General features: G+C 40.8%; 1 long non-coding RNA gene and 1 pseudogene across 2 annotated transcripts in view; both read left to right on the top strand.

Moving 5' to 3' along the window:
• LOC307194894 overlaps positions 1–15,730 on the top strand; it is a 182,928-nt gene that overhangs the window by 80,475 nt on the left and 86,723 nt on the right. The gene's annotated exons all lie outside the window — the stretch shown is intronic.
• Positions 1,169–2,316, top strand: LOC307196204 (PSME3-interacting protein-like; annotated as a pseudogene). The gene has a single exon. The product of its transcript is annotated as a PSME3-interacting protein-like (transcript).

Genomic DNA, 15,730 nt, shown 5'->3' with positions numbered 1-15,730 from the left:
CAGACTCCAGTGCACTTACTCAAATCCAGCATCTACTAAAAATGACTTTCTATCCTTAACTACAAGTGCTGCTGGTACTGCTACTTTTATCACATCTGATGATCTTCTCCATCTTTGTTTCTTTGTATTTTTATGCACGTATTCACTGCATTACACTGCTCAGATGAGAATTTTTTTTCTCCATCTCCTTGAGAAATCCAAGATTTCACTGTTGTTAGCTGCACTTTGGATACTGTGTTAGTCTGTACCACCTCAAGTTTTTCCTGTTTCACATTAATCTGTTGGCTAGTGTTAGTCTGAGATCCTTTCTCACCTTTTCAGGTAAAAAAGAAAAACAAAACTGATTCTTAAACTCCCTCCCTTTGAGGTCTCTTAACCAGTGGGTGGTTTCCAGCACCCTGATTATCTAAATCAGTGATCTGCAAACTAGAGCACGCATTCACATACATAAAGAGTTTCCAGGAAGTACATATTAGTGCACAATTTCAACAGGATCAGTTTCTAGATTTTCAATTTCTGTTTAAACTCATTCCTCGTTGATACGGGTGACAACATGGTTGCTCAAGCTGAGTTTTCCTGGACCACTAATTATCCCTGTCCAACTTAATGAAAGAAAAACTCACCTCTCATCCATTCTAAACTTACTTCAATGCATTGCCCCAGAGTGTTAAAAAAAAAAAAAAAAAAAAAAACAACCCCAGGGCACTAAAAATGCAACAATTAAATATTGTGTTTGTGATAAGAAAGTGAGTGTCTCTAATGAACTAGGGAAAAGAATATTCATAAATCAGGTGGTTTCCAATTCTTTGCTTTCTACAAAATGGAAGATGTTAGTTGATGGATCATAAAGAATCATTTTTAGTGAACAGTAACTATTGACTGCTGATATAATCCCCCTTTCAGTTCTATCCACTTATATGAATGCAGTTTCTCGAAATTTATACCTATAAAAAATAAAAACATTAACTTACACTAGCAGTAAGTAATATCCATCCAAGAATATAGAAACAAACAGAAAAAATAAAATAACCTCATCTGTTTTATCAAGATATGCATTTGCAATAAAATCTTATTCCATTGAATAGCTATCAAAATGTGTAATATACTTGCATTGTTTTGACCAATTCTATAGTAATACTATATAGAATAATGATTCAATTTAAAATAGACTTTTAACACCTAGAACCTTATGCTAGTACAGAAAACAAAAATTTTAAATGGCTGTTTTTACTTTCTTTTTCTTTTTCCTTAAGAGCGAGCGGCCCTTGTGGTGGCAGTTTGGGGTGGGCACCGCCAAGGTGAGGGGGTCTCGCCTCCTGCACGCTGGTAGACTGTTCCATTATGGGTGGAGGGGATGATGGTAACCTTGTTATCAAAAAGAGGTTTGTGTCTGAGGCAGAATTAGATGAACGGCACAAAAGGAGGCAAGAAGAATGGGAGAAAGTTCGAAAAGTTCGAAAACCTGAAGATCCAGGAGAATGCCCAGAGGAGGTTTATGACCCTCGGTCTCTGTATGAAAGGCTAACAGGAACAGAAAGATAGGAAGCAGCAAGAGTATGAAGAACAGTTCAAATTGAAAAACATGGTGAGAGGCTTAGACGAAGATGAGACCAACTTCCTTGATGAGGTTTCTCGGCAGCAGGAACTAATAGAAAAGCAGGGAAGAGAAGAACTGAAAGCACTGAAGGAATACAGACGTAATCTCAACAAGGTTGGAATTTCTCAAGAAAACAAGAAGGAAGTGGAGAAGAAAGTGGCTGTGAAACCCACAGAAACCAAGACCAAGTTCTCCCAGGCAAAGCTGTCGGCAGGAGCTCTGAAGCATAAGAGCTCAGAGAGTGGCAACAGTGTGAAAAGACTGCAGTCGGACCCTGACCCAGATGACAAGAATCAATAAGCCCCATCCTGCTTGTCTCGTGGAAGCACATCTCTGAGTGGTCCCTCCCTCCATCGACCGCCCCTCCGCTGCTGTATGTATCGGCATCCTCCCAGGTTTGGGCGCCTACTCTGGGAGCAGCGACTCTGAGTCCAGCTCAGACAGCGAAGGCACCATCAACGCCACCGGCGAGATCGTCTCCTCCATCTTCCGAGCCAACACCTTCCTCGAGGCCCCCTAGTTCCTCTGTTCTTACCGCAGGGAGCTCCTCCCCAAGAGTAGACTGGACAGTTTATTCTGCCTACAGGCATTACCTCCCATGGAAAAGTCCTTTGCCTGCTCCCTGTGCACGCCATGACATTTTTAACTTCATCTAAAAATGTGCCAGAATCCACTTGTGGCCCGACTTGTGTTTGTTTTCTCTTTCTACTCCAGTACGGATGCCCAAACCTGTCCCACGGCCTCTGTCCTCACTGATGTAGTAGGGCAGAGGTCAGGGACCAGGAGAAACTCCACTAAAAATGCCCTGGGAATATAGGTACCAAGCGGCTTGCAAAGGGTTTGGGTTCTGTTGCTTTCTTGATTTTTTGGTTTTTGTTTCTTTTTTTTCCTTTCCCAACACCACAAAGAAGCAAGGACAGTTATTGAACAGGTATTTAAACATTCTATTCTAGATGAAGGCGCCGTTTGATTATACTGCGTTGTGGAGTGTGCAGGGGGGAGAGAAGGTCTCAGGTGATGGAATGGCGCACTGCCCTGGAACTAACCTATTCTTGATGTTGTGTGACTAAAGATTCTAAACTACCAAAAAAAAAAAAAAAAAAAAAAAAAACAAGCAAATTTTAAATGCATTTTAAGAGAATTATGATAATAATCAAAATATTTGAACCATATTATTTTATATTTAGATAAAATTCTGTGGGACTAGTAAAATGAAATTTTTATTTCAAGGAGAAAAAATGTAAAATTTATGACCATTAAAAAAGAAATGTTTGTGCAATTTTTTAATATTTAATCACTATAATACTAAAATTCAAATGGATATGGTGAAAAGAATGATATAATAATTTTGTATTTACTGAGACTTTCCTTTATTAAAAACATATGTTTTACTTTATTGAGAATAATTATAATAGCTACTTTAAAATCATTGTCTGTTAGTTCCAACATCCATTTAATCTCAGCGTCTGATCCGTTTCATGTTCTTTTCTTTTGAGAATATGCTTTATTTCCGTGTTCCTTCATGCGAAACGTAACTTGGAATTCTATGCCGAACATTATGAATGCCATAGTGTGGAAAATATGGATTCTGTTATTTTTCTCCAAAGAGGAAATTTGTTTTAGCAGGTATTTTTCCGTGGCTGGGCTTGAATTGCAAACTCTGTTTCTTATATGGCAACTTGGGTCTCTTCAGATCTTTTTCATCTTTAATTGGCTGCTTTGAGTCTGTTCTGCCCATGCGTAGTTCAGGAGTCCTATCAGAGATGTGGATAGATAGCATTTGGGGGTCCCCACTCTGGTTCTTCCCTTCCAGAATTTACCCACGCTCTTTAGTATTAAAGTTAGTAAGTTGCCTAACTTCAATTTTCTTATTCTCCAGGCCTGAAAGATTGCAAGTTTTGTCACGTGTGCTGTTGCCACATGCAGGCTGTACTTAGCCTCAAGCTAAATGCCGCAGAGACAGAAATTTATTTATTTAATTCAGTCTTCCCTCTCCAAACAAGTATGAACTTCCCACCAGAGTTAGTATACTTCTACTTGCTCTCCAGTACCTTCAGATACTGATTTTCTGGTTTTTTGGTTGTTTGGTTTGGTGTTAGGTCCAGACTTTGCAGCTATTTTCTACGTGGATGGAAGTTGAATGGTCATCCAGTAGAGTCTTAGTCATCATACCTGAAACCAGAACCCAATTTTGTTTTAAAATGTTAATCAGCATTTATGATAAGCTAGGAATGCTATCCTTTGCCATTATTTAAACTAATGACAAAAAAAAATTTAGACATCGACCTTATAATGTAAAAGGATGTTCTTTTTTTTTTCAAAATTACTTTAAGGGTGTTATATCAGAAACCTCTTCTGTGCAATTTCAGAGCCTCTCAGCCTCACTTGACTCTTGCTCTAGCCACCACTGTGGCCATCAGTTCTGCCTGGGTTCTGACCAATTTCACACAGGTAAAACCTGACAGTGCCTCATCTCATGCCTATGCCAAGTGCCTCTCGCCTCCCATCCCATTGACCATGAGGCATGGGATGGTGTAGGACCCAACATGGAGCCCACACATGCATGACCCAGAGTTTGGGGAAGTTAAGACTCTGTGGGTGGAACTTTTAACAGATGGTAGATGGAAACCAGTGAATAAATTTTCTTTCTCCCCAAAGAATAACAATCTAGCTTTGAAAAGCCGGTCCAGCAGAATCAAGCACGTACTCATACGGAGTAGAAGATAACTCAGTGACGCATTGTTGTGTTGGCTTTCCCTCTATTCTTGAATCACATCCCTTTCCCCTCACTCCTTTCCCTCCCAAGATAGCATGTAATGCAGTCATAGCATGGAAGCTTTGTTTTCTGGGGTAGCCAAGTTAAGAAACAAGTACATGAACTTCACCTTTAGTTCCAAGGGCAAAGATTCAATCATCTGCTCGTCACATATGATTTCTGGTCTTCTAAACTCTCCTTCCACTCTGACCTACAGCAACTCTCACCAACCTAGTCTCACCCTGCTCTGAAACTCCCTCAAGTTTCAGTGATCCACTTTGCTCATCATGAGAGATTTTATATCTGACCTATGACTTTGGAGGAAACAGAACATCTTCCAGGTCCAGAGCTACTAGAAGGGCTATATCCTAAAGACATAGCGGAGCCTTGAACCCTGACTCCTCAGTCTTTCTTTTTTCCCCTTTTCAAAAATGTTCCGCTTCTATCTTATTTGTGAGACAAAGAATAAAGCATCTGTGGTAAATGTACAAAAAAAGGAAGCTGGCATTCAAACTTCACATGTTCCATCAGACAAGCTCTTTTTAATACCTTAGCAATTTCCTGTTGTTGATCATGTGAGTTTCAATAGCTACATTCAGCTATTTTGTTGACGAGACAAACAGCAGAACCAGAACCAAAGAGTGAACGATGAAGAGAAGCAAATTATACTCCAGTATAAGGAAGAACTTTCTAATGATTGGTTCAGTTAAACAAGCAGAGCAGAGAGAATGACTGCATTATGGGATGTAAGAGCCACACGGAGAGGTTATACAACTACCTGTTTGGAATGTTTTGGGGCCGTGATACTCAAGCTTGAGCCCCCAGAATTTCTGATGTAATCATTTGAGGTAGCTTGAGAATTTGCAATTCTGACAAGTGTCCAGGTAATGCTAATAATACTGGCCTCGGGACCATACTTTGAGAGCTACTGTAGGGACATTCTGATTAGATAACCCCTAAATTGAGATGCAGGAGAATGTAGCACTTGAGGGCAAAAGCTTTAAAATCAGATTAGACCTAAGTTTGAATTTCAGTTCCTTTATATTCTGCTGTGGGTATTGAAGCAGTTTCCTCATCTGTAGACAGGCACACCTCATTTTATTGTGCCTCACTTTATTGCACCTCACATTTATTCCATCTTTTACAAACCGAAGGTTTGTGGCAACCCTGCGTAAAGCAAGTCTATCGATGCTATTTTTCCAACAGCATTTGTTCACTTCATGTCTCTGTATCACATTTTGGTAATTCTCACAATATTTCAGATTTTAAATTATTATTATATTTGTTATGGTGATCTGTGACCACTGATCTTTGATATTACTACTGTAATTGTTTTGGGGCACCACAAATCGTGCCCCTATAAGACAGCCAATTTAAGGGATAAATGTTGTGTGTGTTCTGACTGCTCCACCCACCAGCCTTCCCCTGTCTCTCTCCCGCTTCTTGGGCCTTCCTATTCCCTGAGACACAACAGTATTGAAATTAGGCCAATGAGTAACCCTTGCAATGGCCTCTAAGTGTTCAAGTGAAAGGAAGAGTCACACATCTCTCACTGTAAATCAAAAGGTAAGAAGTGCTTAAGCTCAGTGAGGAAGACATCTCAAAAGCTGAGACAGAGCAAGAGCTAGGTCTCTTGTGCCAATTAGCCAAGTTGTGAATGCGAAGGAAAAGTTCTTGAAGGCAATTAAAAGTGCTACTCCAGTGAACATATGAATGATAAGAAATAAAGAGCCCTGTCGCTGATATGGAGAAAATTTTAGTGTCCTGGATAGAAGGTTAAACCATCCACAATGTTCTCTTAAACCAAAGTCTAATCCAGAGCAAGGTCCCACCTCTCTTCAGTTCTGTGAAGGCTGAGAGAGGTGAGGAAGCAACAGAAGAAAAGTCTGAAGCTAGCAGAGGTTCCTTCAAGGAAACTAGGTTAATGATGAGGATTAAGGAAAGAAGCTGTCTTCATCACATGAAAGTGCTAGGGGAGGCAGCAAGTGCTGATGTGGAACCTGCAGCACGTTACCCAGAGGATGTAGCTAACGTAATTAATGAAGGCGGCTACACTAAACAACAGACTTTCAGTGTGGATGAATTAGCTTTCTATTGGATAGAAGATGCCATCTAAGACTCTCATAGATAGAAGTCAGTGCTTGGCTTCAAAGCTTCAAAGGACAGGCTGACTCTTTTGTTAGGGGCTTATGCAGCTGGTGCCTTTAAGTTGAAGTCAGTGCTCACTTACCATTCTGAAAATCCTAGGGCCCTTAAGAATTATGCTAAATCTCCTCTGCCTGTGCTCTGTAAATGGAACCACAAAACCTGGATGATAGCACATCTGTTTTATAACATGGTTTACTGAATATTTTCAGCCCCTCTGTTGAGACCTACTGTCAGAAAAAGAAAATTCCTTTCAAAGTATTACTGCTCATTGACAATGCACCTGGTCACCCAAGAGCTCTGATGGAGATGTACAATGAAATGAATGTTGTTTTCATGTCTACTAACACAACATCCATTCTTCAGCCCGTGGATCAAGGAGACATTTCAATTTCAAGTCTTAGTGTTTAAGAAATACATTTCGTAAGGTGATAGCTGCCATAAATAAGGATTCCTCTGATGGATCTGAGCAAAGTCAATTGAAAACCTTCTGGTAAGGATTCACCATTCTAGATGCCATTAAGAAAATTCATGATTCATGGGAAAAGGTCAAAATATGAACATGAACAGTAGTTTGGAAGAAGTTGATTCCAATCCTCATGGATGACTTTGAGGGCTTCACAACTCCCGTGGAGGAAGTACCTGAGGGCTTCACAACTCCCGTGGAGGAAGTACCTGAAGATGTGGTGGAAACAGTAAAAGAAATGGAGCTCGAAGCTGTAACTGAATTGTTGTAATCTCATGAAAAAACTTTAACAGGTGAGGAATTGCATCAGATGAGCAGAGAAGGTGGTTTCTTGAGATGGAAGCTACTCTGGTGAAGATGCTGTGAAGACTACTGAAATGACAACAGGATTTAGAATATTACATAAACAGTTGACAAAGAAGCAGTAGGTCTTAAGAGTAGTGACTCCAATTTTGAAAGAAGTTCTATTGTGGTTAAAATGCTATCAAATAGCATTGATGCTACAGAGAAATCATTTGTGAAAAGAAGAGTCAATTGATGCAGCAAACATCATTGTCTTATTTTAAGAAATCACCACACCCACCCCAGCCTTCAGCAACCACCACCCTGATCACTCAGCAGCCATCAATATTGAGGCATGACCCTCCACCCACAAACGACTATGACTCACTGAAGGCTCAGATGATGGCTATCATCTTTTAGCAATAAATTATTTTTAATTAGGCATGTACATTGATTTTTTTAGACATAATTCTATTGCACTCTGAATAGATTTCAGTATGGTGTAAACATAACCTCTCTATGCACTGGGAAACCAAAAAATTTATGTGACTCGCTTTATTGCCATATTCCCTTTATTGGGGTTGTCTGGAACCAAACCCATAATATCTGAGGTATGGCTGTGATGGGAAAATTGATAGGACTCACTGAGTAATTGCAGGGAATAAATATATTAAAAGCAAAGTAGCCATTAATATCCTTCGTTGTCTGCAAGGAGCCATAATATGCCCTCCTATTTAGCTATCACTATAGGAATAAATCCCTTTCCTTTTCAGAATAAGGACACCTATTTCCAGAGCAGAAGCAGGGCCACCCAGCTACAGCAATAATCTATATATACCATGTGTCAGGAAATCTCATCGGGACCCATTTTTTCCCCCAGGTACACTATATCAGCATGTAAACATCACCTCAATTAAACCAACTTTTTGGAAAAAATGGCTTCCCCTGTGCTAACAAATTAAAATAATCACCTGTCTACTCAAGAGAGTCAATATTGACCACTACAGAGGAATCACTATAACCCAATGAGGTTTTTCTAAAAATAAAAATGAAGTGCTATTTAGGATCCCACACATAAACCAAATTTTCCTTTGAAGGGAAAAATCCAATAAAATCTTTCTCCTTTTGACGTCACTGGGCCTTCCAGATGGTTCTGGGAGCCTAAAAGCATCTCTGCTGACTGTAAAGGAAAACCTCAACAAATGGGACTGGTCAATCATATCCTTCAAATGCGTTTGCTCACTGAATGTCCACGCCAGCCTTTCCAAGCAGAACTGAATTTGTGATTTATTCCCCACGCTGATCTCCCATCAAGAAAGGGCAGGCAATCCCCTATCGGCCCAAAACAGCCATTTGACTCACATTCTGGACTTCATAACAAGAGCATTTGGATGGGTAAGGCCTCAGAGGACAAAGAAAACAAAAATAGAAAGCAAAAAGAGCTGGCTTGGAGAGAAATGAGATCACCAAACAACTACAGGCCGACTCTTGTCCCTGCAGTTTCTTGCTGAAGCACACAAATTGAAATTTCTCTCTTCCATGAACCCTCCCCATTCCCATGGGGATCAGACAGCCGAGGGAAGCCCTCACCAAGACAATATCTCTATGGAGATGGAGAAGGTTCTGGGAACTATGAAAGCCCGAGAGGGATTTCTACTACTTGTGAAGGCCATTCAGCTGAGAATGGGGAAAGGTGGCATCCACTGAGTTAACACTGAGCACGAACCATTTGTCAGATGGGATGACAGGCACCTGTGGTGAGAAGTCCACACCTGGCTCTGCCTTCAAGAAAGCCAGTCAGTGTGGGAGCTTGAAGCACATTTGGTTACTAGGGGCGTGGAACATCGTGTGTGTCTTTTTAGGAGAAGGTACAGAGAAACCTGAGAGGAGGCCTGCAGGGCTCTCCCACTGATTTCCACACAACAGGAGTGAAAACAGAAGGAACAAGCACCCCAGTTCCTCCCTCAGAACCTTGGAGAACAGCAACTACCTGGAACATCCCCTTCAGGTAGTACCTATGGGGGAGCGAACCCAGCCCCGAACATCTAGGGAGCCAGTCGCCTGAGAAACAGCATGAAAGAGAGAAGCAAATCTGGGTTTTTTATAACCTGTGGGTATTTCCACTTCCCAAAGTGGAGCTCAAAAGTCATGGCAGCAGGAGAATATAGTATCTCACATTTGTTTAACACTGAGGACTTTACCAGAAACCTCCATGTCCAACTGAAGAAATGTTTATGACACACCTAACAGAAGTCAAGCAGTGTCCTAGGCACTTTCAGAGCTATCGCTTTGTTATAATTTTGATATCCACCCTGTTAGCTAGTTATTATTGTCAGGAAGTGAATCGGAGAAATCATGGGTTTGGTTCAAATTCAAACGTCTGAAGAGTATCAGTGGAATTACATTTTCTGTTAAAACTATTAAATCTCCTATATTCAGTATATTGCCTCTAAGCCATTTGCCCATGGGCAACCTCAGAGGGGACCATCTCTTTAGAGTAGATGTCATTAATAGTCTGAGTCTCATACTGCAACCTGAAGAGACAGTGAGAGGAATTCACATTAACTGAGCATCTTGGGGGTGCTGAGCCCTTTCATACACTACGGGTAGAGCATACGCTACCTGTATGGCCAAAGGCTGAATTGTGTCCCCACTAAATTCATATGTTAATGGCCTAACTTCAAGTATAACACAGAATATGACTGTATTTGGAGATAGGGCCTTTACAGAAGTAATCAAGGTAAAATGAGGTCATATGGGTGTCCTCATAAGAAGAGGTTAGGTCTTTTGCCTCCTTAGGTAAGTTTATTCCTAGGTATTCTTTTTTTTTTTTAACATCTTTATTGGAGTATAATTGCTTTACAATGGTGTGTTAGTTTCTGCTTTATAACAGAATGAATCAGCTATACATATACATGTATCCCCGTATCTCCCCTCTCTTGCATCTCCCTCCCACCCTCCCTATCCCACCCCTCTAGGTGGTCACAAAGCACCGAGCTGATCTCCCCGTGCTATGCGGCTGCTTCCCACTAGCTATCTATTTTAAAAGGGACTTACTTCTTTTTTTTTTAATTAAAATTTTTTTATTATTGAAGTATAGTTGATGTACAATATTATATGTTACAGGTGTATAATATAGTGTTTCACAATTTTTAAAGGTTATGCTCCAGTTATAGTTATTATAAAATATTGGCTATGTTCCCCAGTTTGTACAATATATCCTTGTAACTATTTTTGAATTTTATTTATTTTTTTATACAGCAGGTTCTTATTAGTCATCCATTTTATACACATCAGTGTATACATGTCAATCCCAATCTCCCAATTCATCACACCACCCCCACCACCCCCCCAGTGGCTTTCCCCCTTTGGTGTCCATACGTTTGTTCTCTACATCTGTGTCTCAGTTTCTGCCCTGCAAACCGGGTCATCTGTAGCATTTTTCTAGGTTCCACATATATGTGTTAATATATGATATTTGTTTTTCTCTTTCTGACTTGCTTCGCTCTGTATGACAGTCTCTAGACCCAACCACATCTCTACAAATGACCCAGTTTCATTCCTTTTGATGGCTAAGTAATATTGCATTGCATATATGTACCACATCTTTATCCCTTCATCTGTCGATGGGCATTTAGGTTGCTTCCATGACCTGGCTATTGTAAATAGTACTGCAATGAACATTGGGGTGCATGTGTCTTTTTGAATTGTGGTTTTCTCTGGGTATCTGCCCAGTAGTGGGATTACTGGGTCATATGGTAGTTCTATTTTTAGATTTTTAAGGAATCTCCATACTGTTCTCCATGGTGGCTGTATCAATTTACATTCCCACCAACAGTGCAAGAGGTCTCCTTTTTCTCCACACCCTCTCCAGCATTTGTTGTTTGTAGATTTTTTGATGATGCCCATTCTAACTGGTGTGAGGTGATACCTCATTGTAGTTTTGATTTGCATTTCTCTAATAATTAGTGATGTTGAGCAGCTTTTCATGTGCTTCTTGGCCATCTGTATGTCTTCTTTGGAGAAATGTCTATTTAGGTCTTCTGCCCATTTTTGGATTGGGTTGTTTGTTTTTTTAATATTGAGCTGCATGAGCTGTTTATATATTTTGGAGATTAATCCTTTGTCCATTGATTCGTTTGCAAATATTTTCTCCCATTCTGAGGGTTGTCTTTTCGTCTTGTTTATGGTTTCCTTTGCTGTGCAAAAGCTTTGAAGTTTCATTAGGTCCCATTTGTTTATTTTTGTTTTTATTTCCATTACTCTAGGAGGTGGATCAAAAAAGATCTTGTTGTGATTTATGTCAAAGAGTGTTCTTCCTATGTTTTCCTCTAAGAGTTTGATAGTGTCTCGTCTTACATTTAGGTCTCGAATCCATTTTGAGTGTATTTTTGTGTATGGTGTTAGGGAGTGTTCTAATTTCATTCTTTTACATGTAGCTGTCCAGTTTTCCCAGCACCTAGGTATTTTATTCTTTTTAATGTGGTGGTAATAATGTCATTTGCAGCAATATGGATGGACCTAGAGATAATTATACTAAGTGAAGTAAGCCAGACAGAGAAAGACAAATATCATATGGTATCACTTATATGTGAAATCTAAAACAAAAACAAACAACAACGACCAAAAAAAACCCCCACAATACAAATGAACTTATATACAAAACAGAAATAGACCCACAGACAAAGAAAACAAACTTATGGGTACCAAAGGGGAAGGGGCGGGGAGGGATAAATTCAGAGTTTGGGATTAACATATACACACTACTATATGTAAATAGATAACTGGGCTTCCCTTGTGGCGCAGTGGTTGCGAGTCTGCCTGCCGATGCAGGGGACACGGGTTCGAGCCCTGGTCTGGGAAGATCCCATATGCCGCGGAGCAACTGGGCCCATGAGCCACAACTACTGAGCCTGCGCGTCTGGAGCTCGTGCTCCACAACAAGAGAGGCCATGACAGTGAGAGGCCCGCGCACCGCGATGAAGAGTGGCCCCAGCTCACCACAACTAGAGAAAGCCCTCGCACAGAAACGAAGACCCGACACAGCCAATCCATCAGTCAATAAATCAATGGAAATGCTGTAGAATTATTTTAAAAAAATAGATAACCAACAAGGGCCTAGTGTATAGCACAGGGAACTGTACTCAATATTTTGTAATAACCTATAAGGGAAAAAAATCTGAAAAAAAATAGATATATATGTATGTATAACTGAATCACTTTGCTATACACCTGAAACACAGCATCGTAAATCAACTATACTTCAATTTAAAAAAAATTAATTAAAAAAAATTACTGTTAGGACACAGACTGGTGGGTAACCATCTGCAATCCAAGGAGAGAGGCCTTAAGAAACCAACCCTGCTGCCAACTTGATCTCAGATTTCTGGCCTCAGGAACTGTGAGGAAAATAAGTGTCCTCTGTTTAAGCCTCCCAGTCTGTGGTATTTTGTCATGGCAGCCCTGGCAAACTAATACACTACCTCATTTATTTTTATAATATTTATGTAAAAGTGGGTATAGATATCCATTCTCAAGGTGATGAATCAGAGGCTTAGAAAGGTAAAGTAACTTTCCAGAGGTCACACAGCCAGCAAGTGGCAAAGCCAAAATCTATCTGATTCTAACTTCTCTTTTTTCTTCCCACCTGGCCCCTGAGGCCACACTCGATTCTAACCCTGAAACTTCCTTTGTGCTGTTCCAAAACACCAGGCTTGGAGATTCCCATGAAAATGAAAATATTAACAGGGAGCATCCCATAAAGACCTGTGCCTGGGATTTCAAAGGCACAAGACTGAGCAGGGCTGCTGAAGTCAGATGAGGTATAAATAACATCACAGTATTTGTAGAAAAGCAAGAAGGAGACCGACTTCCCTCTCTGAACCACAAGGCTTTTAAGCCTGAGGAAACTCTCACAGTTTTTTCAGTAGAGGAGAATTGATCACATTTTCTGGGTTCAGAGGACACAAAGACTGATAATGGATTTTCTGCTGGAAAATCTCCTAGAGAACTCTGCATATCTGTCTGCTACCTTGTCAACATTAGTGGAGTGGGTAAAAATGCTTAGTTTGCAAACTACAGGATTCAAATGTGCCCCTAAAAAGCAACAACAAAAAAAGCTCTGTTTACTCTTCTATGACTCAACTTCTATTTCATGCACTGATTCTGGCCATTGGCAGAAATCTCGATCCAGTCCCTTGAGGGAAAAATGGTATTCACTTCAAGTTTAAACAGAGTCATTTCCACATCCCCCTCCTCCATCTTCCTCATGCCTAAGTGGCAGCTGTTTATGCTACCATCATTCCGTTATGGGCACCTGTTCTCACAGGCGCTTGCTGGAAAGTCTCAGACTCCATCTGGTTTCCAGTCCTTGGTCCACAAGGAGTCTTTCTGTTTTCCCTCATCCAGGTTTCAAGGTACACAGGCCATCACTCAGCACATTTGAACCCCTCCTCGCTGCCCCAAAGGATATCAGAGCCCTTCCTCCTGATGGACCTTCCAGGCAGGAGACTGAAATGCAGCATCAGACCCATCAGTTGCGATGCTATGCAAACCCTCTCTCTCCCTCTACTCCCCTTGCAGAGGCTTGGTGGCCGCCTCCTGCAGCAGAAGGTGGCCTTGACTCTCAGACTCCCAGCCACTGGCTCCATCTCAGCCCAGAGAGGGAAGGCCAACACGGAGCCCTTTTCCAGGGACGCTGACCTTGCCTCCCAGGTCTCCTGCTTCCCATCTCACTCCCCTCTCAACTAGTCTCCAGGCCAGGGCCAGGACCCCTCGTGGCTCAGTGCTTCCCTTAACAATCTGTTGTTTTTGAGCGGATTATTTAGTGATTCGACTCTTGCAAATCAAAACCGTGGCCTTTCAGACCACTGTTTCTGCTTTAAGTTTTAAGAATTCCTAAGCCTCTGATTTCTTGCCTCAAAAATATGGACATAATTATACTTACTTTTACAGGGAAATTATTATAAGAATGAAGTCAGCCCATTTTGGAACACAAAAGCCAAGAATTTGATTCTCTGCTGTCTGTATTTTGGGAAATCCCTGCCCAATATAATCACACTACTGAATGAAGAGAGGGTAAATCCAGGAATTGCAAAGGGAGAAAAATGCTCAAGTATTTTATTCTAAATCTTACCACTACCACACAGGGGGGGAAGGGGAGGGTGGGATGAAGTGAGAGAGTAGCACTGACGTATATACACTAGCATGTGTAAAATAGATAGCTAGTGGGAAGCTGCAGGATAGCACAGGGAGCTCAACGCAGTGCTCTGTGATGACCTAGAAGGGTGGGATTGAGGGCAGGGGAGGGAGGCTCAAGAGGGAGGGGATATGGGGATATATGTGTGCATATAGCTGATTCACTTTGTTCTACAGCAGAAACTAACACAACACTGTAAAGCAGTTATACTCCAATAAAATAAATAAATCTTAGTACTACCATGTTATATAATAATATATCATCATAACATATGATAATGTATTATATCACATAATTAATATAATTATTTATTATAATACTATAATAGCACATGTATTATATATATATATATATCATGTATTATATTTCTCTGTCATTCATGAATGGGAGAGTATTTCCAGCCCTGTTCACCCTGCTAGACCAGACCACCTCCACAGAGAACAAGACCCTCATTTAACAGAGTTACACACTTTAGCCAGAAACACACACAGCTCTCTCCCTCACTTCATTCAGGTTTCTGTCCAAATGTCACCTTTCCAGTGAGGTCATCCCTGGCCCCGTCTCTCAAACAGCACACACCCATCCTCATCAGCCTTTTTCTCTCATCCTCCTTTATTTTTCTTCATCACTCTTATCACCTGACATGCGTTACACATGTGGTTTTTTTCTTATATGTGTCTACCACACACACCTAGAATGTAAGCTCTGTGAGAGCATGGACGTTGACTGCTTGGCTCGATGTCCTACTTCCAATGACTAGAACATTCCCTGCGAATAATAGATACCCGTTATTAGTGGAAAGGACGAAAGGAGGGGACTAAACAGGCCAGCTGTCACCCTCCCTCTCTTGCATCTCAAACGGTGCCCCCGAAGGTTCTAGCTCAGGAGTATCCACAGAAGACTTTTTCCCCCTACTTTCTTATTTATTTTTTTCTTTCCATCTTTTTTTAAAAAAAAAGTATCGTTGATTTACAATGTTGTGTTAGTTTCAGGTGTACAACAAAGTCATTCAGTTATACATACATTATTTTTTTCAGATTCTTTTCCCTTACAGGTTGTTACTAAATATTGAATAGAGTTCCCTGTGCTATACAGTAGGCTCTTGTTGGTTACCTATTTTATATATAGTAGTGTGTATATCCCACAGAGTCTTGAAAAGAAGCTTCCTGGAGTTTGTCCTCTGCCTTCTTTCAGGAACCAGAGCCCTGGTTCTTCCTCTGCGTTTCTCTTACTCCTGCTGACTCAGCACCGTTTGCCAAACACTGCCCTCCCTGGACCGGCTTCCTC

The sequence above is a fragment of the Stenella coeruleoalba genome (assembly GCF_951394435.1).
Source record: "Stenella coeruleoalba genome assembly, chromosome: 1".
Taxonomy (NCBI): Eukaryota; Metazoa; Chordata; class Mammalia; order Artiodactyla; family Delphinidae; genus Stenella; species Stenella coeruleoalba.
Note: the sequence above shows the minus strand (reverse complement) of the source record. Positions and strands in the feature narration are given on the sequence as shown.